The sequence below is a fragment of the Strongylocentrotus purpuratus genome, unplaced genomic scaffold, assembly GCF_000002235.5.
Source record: "Strongylocentrotus purpuratus isolate Spur 01 unplaced genomic scaffold, Spur_5.0 spur5_scaffold_5, whole genome shotgun sequence".
Classification (NCBI taxonomy): Eukaryota; Metazoa; Echinodermata; class Echinoidea; order Camarodonta; family Strongylocentrotidae; genus Strongylocentrotus; species Strongylocentrotus purpuratus.
Window position 1 is genome coordinate 5,570,911 of NW_022145611.1, and position 16,821 is coordinate 5,587,731.

Below are 16,821 nucleotides of genomic sequence, written 5' to 3' on the forward strand. Positions count from 1 at the left end.
CAATTCAATTTTTTTCATTTACAACAATTAAGAAATAAATATTGAAATGATTGTACAATTGTGGACCCCTCAAATTATACTAAGGAATAATGAGTAATTAAATTAGCAAATTCGTAACTACAAAAAGGAACTACAAATAGGGGGAAAAGGGGGATGCCTACAGAAACGAGAACGGAATCGAATTGAGTTGAACTGCAAATCGATTGTTTCAAGCCAAAATGCAGATCAGTACTTCGGTAACACTTTCGAGTGTCAGTCTGTTTCTAAACCTCTTTCTTAATCCATGACAAGTACATAGTTCCATATCATTTTATGAAATCAAAAACATTTTGTTCATTGTTTTTCAGAATATTTTCTGATAACAAGTAAAATAAGTAAAATACATGATTCATGAAATGAAATGATGTACTCCAGTTTTTCTCCAGAATTCTGAAGAAAAAACACACGATTGCATGGTACGCCAACAAGAAGACAAAGGAGTCTTTTTGGTTATAATAATAATAATAATAATAATAATAACAATAATGGTGGCTTCTTATATAGCGCAAATGTGCGTCACGTTGTGACGCTCCTGGCGCTGCCCCGATTATTACCCTGGCTTTAGCAAGGCAGCCACTGCGGCGCTCTAGCATTTCAAGGAATTAATTCCTGCCAGGTACCCATTTACATCACCTGGGTTGAGTGTGGCAAATGTAGATCAATTTCTTGCCAAAGGACATTAGTTATCTTGAAAGTAATACAATAAAATTATGCAAAATACACATACATCTTTTTTTTAAAGTAGAAAATAAAATAAAATACAGAATATATCTTCAATACAGGCATAATCTTCAGCCTCATATTAAAAATGATTCACAACTCGTGTACAAAGTTTGAGCTGTCTATTAAAGTTAAATCCGAAATCTACAATTTACAGTCTCTCCAAAACCTTACTCGAAAATATAAACGGCCGATATTTCTGATATAATTCAATCTTAATCTGCTTTATATATATATTTTTAAGTTTTAAAAAAGGTTTTATCCTTAAAAAATGTTAAAAGAGTTTTTCCTCGAAAATATAACAGCAAATATTTCAGATAAAATTCAATGTTAATCTGCTTTGTTATATATTTTTAAGTTTAAAAAAGGTTTTATCCTTACAAAAGGTTGAAAGAGCTTGCCCCTTTTTACGGTAGGGGAGGAATGGGGGTAGGTGGCACATATTCGGCTATGGGAACAAAATCAACATCGTAATTGAACGCTGTGGGGCCGATGAATTCTAGGGCCTGTGGTGATCGTAGAGCTGTAGGGCTGGGCAGGGCGATGACGGCTACACGGAGACCGTAACGAAACTCTTCTGTTTGGACAGCATGACCCTTGTCAGCGTCGGTAATGGTGATGATGTCAGGTGTCATGGCAACGACCTGTACAGAATGTATGTTTCAACTCATTTACTTGCGGAACATTTTGATAAACAGGAATATTTTATTAATAGATGAATGACAACTACAAATGATACCGTGGAACTGTACAGTGCATCAAAATTGTTTTCATAATTGTATTTTTCAATAGTAAAACATTGAGAAAAGGAGAAACTTCATCAATATTTGACATGTGAATGACATCAGTATTACTGCACATAGTGCTACATCTTAATTCAATAAAGAATGTGAACAATTTCTTTCCTTTTCATACCCAAACGATTTATTGCATTATCCAATCGTATTAATCATTTTATTACTAATCTTGTCTTGTGTTTGCCAAATAAATATTACATTTGAAAGGAACCTTACTGTTTTGTCATTCATTAGGTTGCATGTTATTTTCGAAGGTTTGTAATTGAACGAAGGCTCGTTCTTATGAACGTTCGAAATTTAGATTAAATAAGTTGTTGGTTTCAGAATAACAAACCTTTGGAATAATTGCCCCTATATCATTCTAGAATTATGACTCTTCGGAAAGAAAGAAAACCTTTGAAAAATGAGAGCAATTTTGAATGCCGAATTTTAACATTTCCTTCACAAACGAAATAATACACACCTTTTCTTGGAGCACGCCGTCAACGATTTTCCGTTCCTTAGCAACAAAATTCTCGTTATTGAAACAAACGAGAAAGGAAACTCCCGAGTACTCTCCTGATCCTTCTACCAGCACATTTCCCTTATCAAAACCCCCTGTAGTCTCGCGATTTACGTTGGTTATCTGCAAGTGATAGCAAAGATAATTTAGTACATCTTTGGTGGAATATCAATCAATAACACCATTTATTAACCAACTGCCGCCAAAGACCAATCCGCCTGATGAAGCGTCCCAGAGTAGACGTGAAACGTCGCAATTTTACACATAGTAAGTCTTATTGACTTGTTTTCAACATTTGACGTTACTATTTATTATCATTATTTCGGCATCACTTGTGGAGTATGAATTTTTATGAACACCACATTTCTTTCAAGAGTAATTTAACTGTAGTATAGAATTCATTAGATCATTAACCAGTTGAAATGGGGACGTGATTCCACAAATTTTGCTTGAGTATTGAAATTCTTCTGATAAAAGCAACAACTTTGTCTTCAAATATTATTAGCTTTATTGACTAGAATAAACATGATGGGTAAAGTATCAAAAGCAACAAAAGGAAAGGAACGAACCCTGTAAAAAAAAAAAAAAAAAGGGTTTACATTTTTACTAGGGGGCTATAAATTATAAGACAAATGGAAAAAGAAGGCAAATGAAAGATGAAAACGAAAAACAGATAAATTCATTTTCATTCGGAGGGCAGTGGGTGGGGCCGGCATCTGCCACTGCAAGACAACTAAATTATTCATTCCCCTTTTTGATTAGATTTTTGTTTGTGTTTCGTAAGTTAAAGATAAACTTTAGTACTGGTAATGCGATTGCATTGTGAAAGAAAAGGTGTGGAAAGGATCAGAAACAGTTGATCATGTAGCATGTAAGTATTGGTGTGCACTGCAAGGTTCTGGAGTCATCAGAATCATAATAAATTTGACCGAGTCTTGGTAAAGTAACAAGCACTCACATAGAAAGCTATATATGGGACAACACACATGGTGTCGGGGCTAGTACTACCTTGATTTCATTGTCTTTCTATGCTCATTACTTAGCCAGTATACATTTTCTTCCAAAATTGTTGGGCACATGTCATTTATTTGTAATCTTGAACATTCAGTGTAAGTTTCGTTTGATTCTGTGAGAATTTTTTTTTTTTTTTTTACCAGTACTGGAGTTTATCTTTAAGGTTGAAAGGTGGACTGGTTGAATTAGGGCCTTTGTTGATTACTTTTAGATGTAAGCTTTAATATATCACATTCTCAATAAACATGAATCGGGACAAGTCAATTTTTCATTACTAAATTTTTAAAAACAAAATTTGGTAAGGGTGTGAGGAATTTTAATAGTTGATAACTGTATGTGACATAACTGACAGAAAACCACCCGTTCTCACCTTGCCCCTGATGAGTAGCACCCCGTTGCCAGCCCGGGCGATGGCCTGGATCGGGTCAGAGCTAGAGCTTTGGGACGACATCACTACATGACCCAGATGCCAGGCACGGCTGTAGGAGTATGGTACAGTTGTGGCTAAAATATCCTCTGCGCTCAGTGGTGCAAAGGCCACTCCTCCCAAACATCTTTGTGAATATTGATAACAGAAAGCAAATCAGTGCAATGCGGATTAATTTTTTTCGCCCGGTTATCGTCACAATTGACAAGAAATTGGAACTAAACATCGACAACTGAATTGAGAAAGTGTTACAACTTTAATCTTTAAACAATTGTATTTTAGGCACTTCTTGACTAGATGTCAAGTTTGGGTAGGCTGAAAATGGAGCTACCTTGTTTAAAGAAACTAGATAAAAGTACAGATAAACCCGGGGAATAAATAGGCCTACACATCATCACAGACTTCTTTTTCCTTTTAAAGACCTATTAACTTTGTGTTGATTGCAGCTCCCATTCAAAATTCTACTCAATTTAAAGAACTAGGCTATATGGTTTCAATAGTACCAGACTACCAGTGATTTAAAGATGGGCCTTCCAGCAGATCAAAAGCCCACACCACTTAAAGCCCACGAGATCGACATTGTCGATGGCAAACAGATGGCAAACAAAAAGTGGATTAACGTTTAGCCTTACCCCATTTGACCTCCGACGACATTACGAAAACAGTTTTCAACCTGAACTGAGTTTGCTGCCTCAGTTATCATGGACTGTTGACTACCGTCACTAACCAAGACTGCAGGATACAAGGGTTTCTTGTGAATCGAGGGAAGGAACATCTAACAAAACAAACAAACAAAAATAAAAAAATAAAAAAATAACAATACACACAGAGCGTTGCTGGATTATTTTAAAAGTGGGAAGGGGAGGGTGGCTGTCAGACTGGTTTGTTAGCTGGAAGTTAGTTGAAAATCTTTTCAACGCAACCCCCCCCCCCCCCCACCGCCAAAGGGTCATTCTTTAGATTTTCGTATTTAAAGACAAAAAGAAGAAAAAGAATCAGATTTTTTAATTGGCCGACAGAGGGTGAAAATAATTGTTAAGGGAAAAAAAGAGGTGATTTGATTTTTGTAATTTGCCGACAAAGCCTCTAACAGGAGCTTTGGTGAAAAATGTTGATATCCTCATCCTATCAATATAAGATCTGTAACTCAAGTCAATGAAAGGAAAACAAATACCTCATGATCACAAAGACTTTCAAGGAATAAAAGCCTGGGTAAGTTCAATACTCAATTGTATCGCCTTTATAATAACATTCCCATTATGTCATTATAATGTTCTTGTATTCCAATGGGTAATGGACAAGGATGCTGAAAATATACAAATCAACAATAAAAGAGAAAACTGGATTAGTCTATCCGGAGCCATATTACATGATAGCTCTGTTTTTTCTAAGGTATCAGGTATTAAACCATAATTGCTAAACAATAATCCTTGCTTGTTAATTGAACGATCAAAAAATCAAAACAAAGAACAAGGACAAGGATAATGATCATTTACAAGACATCAATTATTCAATCATGCTTACTTCCACAGTAGACACCTTGGTGCCGTTTGTCCGGTTGGTGCCATTTGTCCCGTTGGTGCCATTGGTCACCTCGGTGCCATTGGTCCCCTCGGTGCTATTGGTCCCCGTGCCTTGGCATCCGCGGTCCTGACCGCGTCTTCTCGTAAGATCTGAGCGACGTTTACCACATAGTCTACTGTACCGCTGACTTGACTTAGAGACGCACCCACTGCATTAGCAGACTGTCATTTAAAAAGGGATTTAAAGGAATAAAGATTATTACTTGCGTTATGTAATAACGTTGCCAATTTGATGTCTATTGGCAGAAACTGAAATTTCGGCTGTAGGAACATGCTCCCCCGCCCCCACCCCCCCCCCACATTGTTCCACAGCCAATATACTATACTAACCAAATTCATGAATGCAACCCGGACCAAACATTACACTTAGCCTTAACCCTAAACCTAACCTTACTAAATTGTAATATTAACCCTAACCTATATCTGTTAAAAAATAAAGCCTGAAGCAATAGACCAGTTCACGGTTAGCACATGGCTGCAATGACCTCGAATATCCACAGATCTTCAAAATATGAAGAGGTCCCAATTTGTACATTTTGAAATAATCATTCCTACAGCGATGGAGATGCTACATACTTAGCCTTTGTTTCCCCTTTTCAAAGAATACTTCCACCTGTGTATCATGGAGTGCTCTGCTTGTGCATGAATGAATAATGAATAATGATGAGAACGTACCCAGTATTCCGTCTCCGTGTATTTCACAATTTGTTCTGCAATGACCTTTATCTGCTCATGCTCAGACTGCAACCGTGAACTGGCTAATTGAGTAAGAATGCCCCGCACATCGCGAAAAGGCAAACCATGAGGGACTTTTAGATTTGCGTGGACTGATACGTGTGACGTCCATTCAAAGCAGTGCATTAAAAGGACGTCGATCGTAGCAATCCACATTGTCTTCGTGCGAATCTAAAAGTCCCTATTATCTGCTAATGCTCACACTATACGGAAGTACCTTAATGGGTACTTGATGAAGATGAACTTGTTCAAAGCGATGGTAAACAGCATCCAAGCAGACAAATTATAGCTTAGCAGATTCAGGAATGTCAGGAAAACTTCCTCGCTTGTGTTTAAAAATCTTTCGGACAATCTGTATATAAATTCCAAAAGTGTGATAGACAATGGCTAATACGATATGAATGGATGCGAGACAGTGGTATGAAGGGGTGACCAAAGTTCGCGCAGATTTTGACAATATCATAAAATGTGATATTCGATCTTTGATTTCTCATATTCTACACAAATTGTATTTATTTTAGTTATTACCGAATGGACGGCAAATCTTTTTACTACAAATTCAGTCCAACTAAAGAAATTTATCGTTAACGGATTCCGGAGACATCGCGATCTTAAAATTCGATTTCGAATCGGCGTGCGCGCTGCACCTAAAAAGTCATAAAAACAACGAGACCTAACTTTACACACGGGGGTTTACAGCTGATTTATCAAAAAATGCGATCCATCAAAATCAGGTATTATCGTAATTTGCAAGGTAAGATATCTTAAAATCAGTTGGTACCACTTTTTACTTACAACTTTGAGAAATCTGCTCTCAAAATAAGATTTTCAGACCCTTGTCGGTAAGTTAATAATTTTTCGGAACGGACGCAAATGACGGCAAAATTTGCCGATCATTTTGTCAATATCTTAATAATTCTCCCCCCCCCCCCCTCAACTCCAAAGAAACGTCTTATGTTTCTCTTTCCATTGGTGATTTCAGATTTTCGAAATCTTACCAATTTTGAGATAGCAAACTTAGGTCACGTGCGAACTTTGGTCACACCGCCATACAGTATTTGTCCAATCTGCGTGGACTCGAGACTTGTTCATGTGCTAGAACGGCGATGATGAAACTGTTCAAAGTCACTTCGATCACGAAATAAAGTGACTTACTAATAAGGAGTAAGATATCAACGGTATTCAGAACTGGAGGATCAGCTTCTGTTCCATTAGGCAGGTAGGAAACAGTTTCGGCCATTCTGAAGCTTCGTCTCGGTTAAACTTGAATACTCCGCGGTCAGGACATCGGTATAGAAGAATGGTCGCCGCCAAAAATTCAGTGTGCGAGAAGGTGATCGGTCCCTTCGAATTAATTGTAAAGACCTTGGGGGTCTTTCACAACGATTATAAGTCAAACTTAACTCTAAGTTGGACTTCAATATTATGGAGAGCCATTTGTAGCCTTAAAAAAATATATTCCAAAGCAAAATTTCAAGTATTTTAGACTTTTCATAAATTCCACATCAAGAACATGAAATTTCCTTGATGATAAAACATATGAATGATTTGATACAACATTTTATGCATTCTAAAATAACTTTTTTCAAAATATTTCAAAGATGCTAACGGCTTTCCATAATTGTTAGGTCCAACTTACGATCTCTGTGAAACACCCCCAGGAGTGTCAGATAATAAGGCCCTAGAAAATGAGGGCGGGTAGCTAAACAAATATACAGGACCAGGCGCGTACACAGGGGGGGGGGGTGTTTTGGGGGTTAAACCCCCCCCTTTGGTATTTGTATGTGTGTAACCCCCCCCCCCATCACCCCCCTAAACCCCCCCCCCTTTGGTTTTTTTTTTAATTATTAAAAAAAGAAGAAAACAAAAAATTATTCCCATGGCTGACCTAAAAAGGTTACCTTACCCCCCCCCCCCCCCCCCCCAGTGGAGCGAAATGTCAAATTTTCAAATTTCAAGACAAAAAAAAAAGAAAAAGTTATTCCCATGGCTGACCTAAAAAGGTGACCTTACCCCCCCCCCCCCCCCTCAGTGGAGCGAAATGTCAAATTTTCAAATTTCGAGACACACACACAAAAAAAGTGTCCTCTTACCCCACCCCCCCCCCCCCCGCTTATTCAGCGGCTGGCTGAGTCGTTGCGAAATTTTCGGTTCGATTTATAAATGTTAACCCCCCCCCCTTGGAAAAATCCTGCGTACGCGCCTGTACAGGAAAGTGTCCATCCAGGAAAAGTCTATTAACGATGACTGTTGAACATGAAGTCCATGTTCTGCCTAAGTTTTCCCCATGCGTGAAATTCTGTGATCCCATGAAGTAATCGTTGGTAGAACGTGTTCAATTCCAAAGGGAGTCAGATGAAGAAAAAAAATCACTGGCGTAGAAATATAGATATCTCATCGAGATTATCATCTGCGTATAACAGTTTGAGTTGAAACAAGTGATAGCCGTCTGTAGATAAGTTAATGTGAGATGCATTGTTAATGAAGATTGAAAAGCGTGTTCATTGATCACACAACATAACTCAATTTTTTGTTAGCTACGAGGAAGCAAGGTTGCACAGGCAATAAAATACAAGATAAATTGTATTCCCTTTTCGTTATTTATTGAGGTACTGTATAATCTGTACACTTGCAAGTGAAGTCAGGCAATATAAATGACTCGGAATGAGAATGACATAAATAAGAAATGAGAATATTGCAAGGAGTTAAATTCGTCATGTACTAATAAGATGGACATGAATAAAATGCAGTGAATAAATTAAGCTTACGACAGAGTAGCAATGACGTCGAAAGTCCAATAAAGATGATAACGGGTGATGAACGAGGAAAGGGGCTCATGCGATGATAAAGCGGAGACTTGATGGCGTGACTGAAAAGCCGTGAAGAACGCGATATCGACGCTCGAGATGATGGTGAGCCCGGCCCCCCCCCCCCCCACTCAAGGTTCGAAATGACCGCATGTGTGTTGCCAAAATGTCCGGTAAAGGGGTACTTTTCGTGCGACAAAGTCCGGCCCGAGAATTGTAAAAAAAAGGGGTGTATTTGACTTTTCACCCGGAGATTTCTTTAAAAAGGGGGTGTTTTTTTCTTTTTCTCTCTCATCTCTGTGCACTCCTAAGAAATTATTCCGAATTAAGGGGGGTACATTGACCATTTTTCATGATTTAGGGGGGTCTCCAAGGCAGGAAAAGCCCGCGAAAAGCCCGCGAAAGGGGGGTTCGGAAATGTTGGCAGTCCTCAGATAGGGGGTGCTTTCAAAAACAGGGAACGAGCATATGCGTACCCTAAATAACACTGAGTGGGGGGGGGGGCGGGATGGTGAGGCTCTCGGACGAGAAGAGAAGTGAAGAAATGTGGCGCTCGAGACGAAGCAGTGAGTCGCTCGATATCTGAGACCAAAGAATAAATGATGACATCAGAGTCGGTGCCGATGCGAAGCAGTGAGTCGCTCGATGAGTCGAACGTTGATGTGAAGTTCATCAGAGCTGCGGTGAGTTGAACTCGTTGGTGTATGTTCAGGCGAGCTGCGGTGAGTCGAACTCGTTGGTGAATGTTCAGGCGAGCTGCGGTGAGTCGAACTCGTTGGTAAATGTTCAGGCGAGCTACGGTAAGTCGAACTCGTTGGTGAATGTTCAGGCGAGCTGCGGTACGTCGAACTCGTTGGTGAATAGAGAAATCGAGAAAGAGGAAAACGATGTAGAAAAATAGGCCAGATGTGGTGATTCCGCCCAAAGATTGCAAAATACCAGCTACAGAACAATGACCAATGTTCGCATATGGAAAACCCTCAAAGGGTAAAAGACCAATTACACACAGGGAGAGAATCCCGCCTGCAACGAGAAACCCCATCACTCGACGCTTTGTCACCATACTGTAGTACCTCAAAGGATACTTGATGAAGAGGAATTTGTTCAAAGCAACTGCACATAATATCCAGGCAGACAGTTGAAAACAAAAGATACACGTGGCCAAAAGCGTCATGCAGGCATCATCATCGATATGAAAATACTGGCCCAAAATGAACGCAGAACTGAAGACGTTGTATACGAGTGACAACACGATATCTTGATAAGCGAGAAATTTGTAGAGATATTTGTCGATCTGAATGAAATCGATGTCGCGATCACTTGCAAGGACTGCGACGATGAAAATATTAAGAGCTACTTCGATCACGAAAAAAGACTGCAAGCTGAACAGTCGAGCTACATCGACGTGGTTGATGGTTGAACTTACATCCTGTCCAGCAGAATAATTCGAACTGTTGGTCATTGCATCCATGTTATTGTCTAACTTGATATGACTGCTTGAAGATATATGGAACAAATCCGCAAGGCTCTCCAACTCGTCTAAAGGCCCTAATGACTTAGATTACGTTTTTGTACATATACAGTTGTGCATTATTTATATAGTTCTTATTTGGATAACGTGCTGACAAATGTTACCTTTAAAACCGTATACACAAAGTAGTCTGCTTCTTGCAAGCAAATGGAAAATCCTTAGGTTTAGATGAAGATATCTGTTAACTTTAGCCGAGGAAACATGCCGTCAAAGCTGATAAAATCTTTAGGTTCAGATGAAGATATTGATAAACATTGGGCAAAAGAATTATCTATCGACAATATCTAATCGATAGGATTAAAAGACTGTAAAAATAATGTGCAAATGTGACGAAGAAACATACTATTCAAACTGTTGAAATGGATAGGTTTCAGTGAAGATATAATATCAGACGAAGAAACATACGAACGAAAATTATTAAACCGTCAGGTTCAAATGATGATCGATGAATGTCACGTAGACTAACGAATGTTCCGTACGATTGATTAAATTCCTTACGGTTAGATATACAGTTCTATTCTTTCTTCAATCCTCCCTCGCAAGTGGGATGCGACGGAGATCAAGGTTTTCTCATTACCAGATTTTTCCCCAAAATAATTATTTTCGTGATGTGGACTCATCACGTTGATGTAGTTGCCATGACGCCAACCGAAATAAAATTAAAAGCTTTGCTGATGATGGATGAAAATTTGAAGCGTTGGTCAATCCTCTTGTCAAACTTGGAGGTTTAATATGAGAAGAGATGAGTTTGACGAGGGTGATGTTCATGCATATTTGATAGTCACCAACATGTTTTTCCACTGCAATTTCCTGTTTAAACTAATCACTCCAATAGGCTCATCACCAAGTTGACAACCTAATGAATACATCTAGAGTATCATGATGCAGATTGTTTGCCAGAATTGAACTAAAATTTATTTTTCTGCTTAATGAGCGATCAGACATAATCATGTCATACTCATTGGCCCGAATTCACAAAGGAGGTTTGTCGACAAACCTTGGTTTTCGTACGTCATATGACGCGTTTTACGCGTTTTTTACAAACCTGGTTTGTAAAGAACAAAAGGAGGTTTGGCGAAACAAAAGGAGGTTTGAGCTCAAACCTTGGTCTGAGCTCAAACCTTGCTTTGTGAATTCGGGCCAATGAGTTACATGTTTGTTCAAGTAAGTGACGTACATGTCACGAATCAGCAAATATCGCGTTCGTGTTAAAGGAGAATGAAACCCAACAGACATTAGCTGATATTCTTATTCAAAATTGTTCAAAAAGTTTTGTTTATTAAAGATAATGATGTCAGCGAAGTACACTTTGTGATGTACCCACTAAGCCTTATATTTTGGCACTCTCCTGTGAAATGCAGCTATAACAAAGGTTCCCTTATAATGGACCATTTCGGTAATAATTTAAAATGAATTGATATTTCCTATCAACATATTGTGATTCAGCTGTTTTAAACAGCAAGCACTATCTAACATTTTGCGTGCATAATTTGGTGCTTGGTCAGGCAAAGCTTCGCCAATTATTCAAATGAGGGACAAAGGCCGTACATAGAACTTCTGATGGCTGCTTTTTGCATCGATGGCTCTGGTTGTACAACAATGCAACACCATATCCATCACAGAGGGTTTCTGAATGTTATAATCTAGTAAATGTAGCCGTACTCTTCATTTACTGCGCCGTGTTTGTTGAACGCATATTTTTCTCTTATAAAGATTTGACATGTTATTTTCTTTTGTCGAGATTTGACATGTTATAGGCTGGGTTTCATATTTTTGAAAGGTACACTTTTTTTCTTATAAAAAAATATATGTTTGTAAAATATATTATTCTCCCGCTGACACTATACCTATCGATGCTTAGCGGAAATAGGTTCATCAATTTGGAAGACGGTGAATCGTGGATTGTCATAATCTCAATTGATGGGAAGTTACTAGACATTATTGTGATTGAGGCAAAATTTAGCAAGGACCTCGAGTAAAAAACCTACAGCCGTCAGTTTTTTTGTTGTCCTTTTTGTTAAATCATTTTTTTATTTTAAATTATATGCATCATAATTATTGTATGCAAAAAATACATGCGTTTCTATAGGTATCACAGATTATTTGTTTACATGTTATTATCATTTTGTAACAGAAATAACACAACTGACAAACAATCCAACGTGTTATTCAAATATAGAGGTGTCGTGGCCTAGTGGATACGACACTGGACTGCGGATCACATGGTTTGCGGTTCGGGTCCCACCACTCATGTCACACTCGAGTGACTCGACCCAGGTGATGTAAATGATTACCTGGCAGGGATTGATTCCTTGAAATGTTAGAGCGCCTGCTAAAGCCGGGGTTAAAGGTTGGGGAACGTCACTGTAGATGATTTAAGAGGACTAAAATAGATTGCTGTTAATTCAAGTTGATTTTCACTGAAGCAAAAATCCCGCTTGTCTACGCATTATATTTGCGAGGGAACTTGTGCATCTATCATGTTCTACATCTATATCATGCATTTGCCCATACTATTAATAATTGGTGTATATGAAATATATAAATGTAATGGGTTCTTGCACAGTGCTTATGTCTGTCAGACAGTACACTCCTTGTGCTCCACGGTTATTAGCCCGGCTTTAGAAAGCGCTCTAGCATTTCAAGGAATCAATTCCTGCCAGGTAATCATTTACCTCACCTGGGTCGAGTGTGGTAAAAGTGGTAGGACTCGAACCGCGAACCTTGTGATCCGCAGTCCAGTGCCGTATCCGCTAGACCACGACACCTCTATATTTGAATAACACGTTGGATTGTTTGTCAGTTTTTGTTTTTTTCTGTTATGATACAAAATGATAAAAATATGTAAACAAACAATTTGTGATGCCTATTGAAACGCATGTAATTTGTGCATACAATATTATTATGATGCATATGATTTAAAAAAATGATTTAACAAAAAAATAAAAATAAAAAACCTGACGCCTGTAGGTATTACGCAATACTCGAGGTCCGTGCAAAATTTTGCCTCGATCACAATAATATGTAATTACTTCCTATCAATTGAGATTATGACAAACTACGATTCTCCGTCTTTCAAATTGACGAGCCAATTTCCGCTAAGCATCGATAGGTATAGTGTCAGCGGGAGAATAATATACTTAACAAACATGTTTTTTTTTTATAAGAAAAAAGGTGTACCTTTCAAAAACATAAAAACCCAGCATATAACATGTCAAATCTCAACGAAAGAAAATTACATGTCAAATCTCTATAAGAGAAAGATATGCGTCTAACAATCACGACGCAGTAAATGTTTTCAATGACTCAGACTGGAAACTGCAAATTGGAACTGATCGTTTTGTATACCAACCACAGAGAATAATTATCATCGCCGAGTCGCATGCCAAAGAAGAAGCAATAATTGTGAAGTGGAATATACCGATCTCTTAAAGGAGTCAGGAGGGGATCTAATGAAAGAACCAGGGGGGGGGGGGGTTAAAAAGCATCGAAAAAACAGCAGTTAAACGTTATTCTTTACCGTCTCAGAGACCACGCAAAAAGGGTTTGCCAGTAATGTTAAAGATAAACTTGAGTTCTGGTAAAAAAAAAAAATATATATATATATATATATATATTTCTCACAAAATCAAATGAAACTTACACTGAATGTTCAAGATTATAAATAAATGTTATTTGCCAAACAATTTTGGTAGAAAATGTAAACTGGCTTAATAATGAGCATAGACAGATAAGGAAATCAAGGTAGGTAACCCCGACACCATTTGTGTAGTCCCATATACATCTTTCTGTGTACAGTGCTTCTTTACCAAGACTGGGCCAAATCTATAATGATTTTGATGAATCCAGAACCTTGCAGTACACATCAATACTTACATGCTACATGATCAACTTTTTCTGACCCATTCCACACCTTTTCTTTCACAATGCAATAGCACGACCAGAACTCAAGTTTATCTTTAATAACACATTACTGGCAAACCTTTTTGCGGCTCTTCGGTAACTTTACATCACTGATAACGTGAACACCCAGTTGACTCATCCATAGAAAATTTGAGATATCACTAAAACCTAACAATACTTCAGAATGTGTATATTTTGGCCGTAGGATCAACATTAACTGGCGTATATTTGCTACCAGTAGTACGAGTACGGCTACATTTACTAGATTATAACATTCAGAAACCCTCTGTGATGGATATGGTGTTGCATTATTGTACAACCAGAGCCATCGATGCAAAAAGCAGCCATCATAAGTTCGCCTATGTACGCCTTTGTTCCTCTTTTGAATAATTGACGGAGCTTTGCCTGACCAAGCATCGAATTATGCACGCAAAATTTTGCTTAACAAAAGAAAGTGCTACTGTTTGAAACACCTGAATCAAATATCTTGTCACAATATGTTAAGAGGAAATATCCATTCATTTACCGCAATGGTCTATCATAAGGGAACCTTTGTTATAGCTGCATTTCGCAAGAGAGTGCCAAAATATAAGGCTTAGTGGGTACATCACAAAGTGTACTTCGCTGACATCATTATCTTTAATAAACGAAACTTTATGAACAATTTTGAATAAGAATATCAGCTAATGTCTGTTGGGTTTCATTCTCCTTTAATACGAACGCGATATTTGCTGATTCGTGACATGTACGTCACTTACTTGAAAATACATGTAACTCATTGAGTATGACATGATTATGTCTTATCGCTCATTAAGCAGAAAAGTAAATTTTATTCAATTCTGGCAAACAATCTGCATCATGATACTCTAGATGTATTCATTAGGTTGTCAACCTGGTGATGAGCCTATTGCTGTGTGATTGGAGTGGTTAGTTTAAACAGGAAATTGCAGTGGAAGACATGTTGGTGACTCTCAAATATGCACGAACATCACTTCATCAAACTTATCTCTTCTCATATTAAACCTCCAAGTTTGACAAGAGGATTGACCAACGCTTCAAAGTTTCATTTTATGTCGGTTGTCGTCATGGCAACTACATAAACGTGATGAATCCACATCACGAAAACAATTCATTGGGGAAAAAATATAGTAATGAAAAAACCTTGATTTCCGTCGCATCCCAATTGCGAGGGAGGATTGAAGAACGAATAGAACTGTATATCTAACCGTAAGGAATTTAATCAATCGTACGGAACATTCGTTAGTCTACGTGACATTCATCGATCATCATTTGAACCTGACGGTTTAATAATTTTCGTTCGTATGTTTCTTCGTCTGATATGATATCTTCACTGAAACCTATCCATTTCAACAGTTTGAATAGTATGTTTCTTCGTCACATTTGCACATTATTTTTACAGTCTTTTAATCTATAGCGATGTGATATTATCGATAGATAATTCTTTTGCCCAATGTTTGTCAATATCTTCATCTGAACCTAAAGATTTTATCAGCTTTGACGGCATGTTTCCTCGGCTAAAGTTTACAGATATCTTCATCTAAACCTAAGGATTTTACATTTACTTGCAAGAAGCAGACAACTTTGTGTATTTTTTAAAGGTAAGATTGGTCTGCACGTTATCCAAATAAGAACTATATGAATAATGCACAACTGTATATGTACAAACTAACGTCATCGAAGTCATTAAGGCCTTTAGACGAGTTGGAGAGCTTTGCGGATTTGTTCCATATAATATCTTCAAGCAGTCATATCAAGTTAGACAATAACATGGATGCAATAACCAACAGCTCGAATTATTCTGTTGGACAGGATGAAAGTTCAACCATCGACCACGTCGATGTAGCTCGACTGTTCAGCTTGCAGTCCTCTTTCGTGATTGAAGTGGCTCTCAACATTTTTATCGTCGCAGTCCTTGCAAGTGATCGCGACATCGATTTCATTCAGATCGACAAATATCTCTACAAACTTCTCGCTTATCAAGATATCGTGTTGTCACTTTTATACAACGCCTTCAGTTCTGCGTTCATTTTGGGCCAGTATTTTCATATCGATGCTGATGCCTGCATGACACTTTTGGCCACGTGTTTCTTTTGTTTACAACTGTCTGCCTGGATATTATGTGCAGTTGCTTTGAACAAATTCCTCTTCATCAAGTATCCTTTGAGGTACTACAGTATGGTGACAAAGCGTCGAGTGATATGGTTTCTAGTTGCAGGCGGGATTCTGTCCCTATGTGTAATTGGTGTTTTACCCTTCGAGGGTTTTCCATTTGCGGACATGGTCCGTTGTTCTGTATCTGGTTTTTTGCAATCTTTTGGCAGAAACAGCACACCTGGCCTATTTGTCTACATCGTTTTGATCCTACTCGATTTCTCTATACCCATCGTCGCAACAGTCCTACTAAACTTTGCACTCATTGCCGTGGCCCTGAAACAGGCTAGATCAAATCGTCGGGTAGCGGCGATGGTTCCTACTCAACCTGACAAAAGTAAAAAGGAAACTCGAGCCGAACGTGAACGGAACCGTGTTAAACGCAGAGGCCTTCTTAACGTTCTTTACCTTCTAAACACTGCCTCAATTTTACTAAGTTCGACGGGTATACTTTCTTGTATTTTATTCTTTCAGCCAGGAAATGTGAGCTATAAGGCAGCTCTATTTGCGTATGATATTCCAAAGCTGTTGTGGTTTAGTAAGGTTGGTGTTCTGATGATCAGTGATGTGAAGATGCGAAAAGCAGCCAGG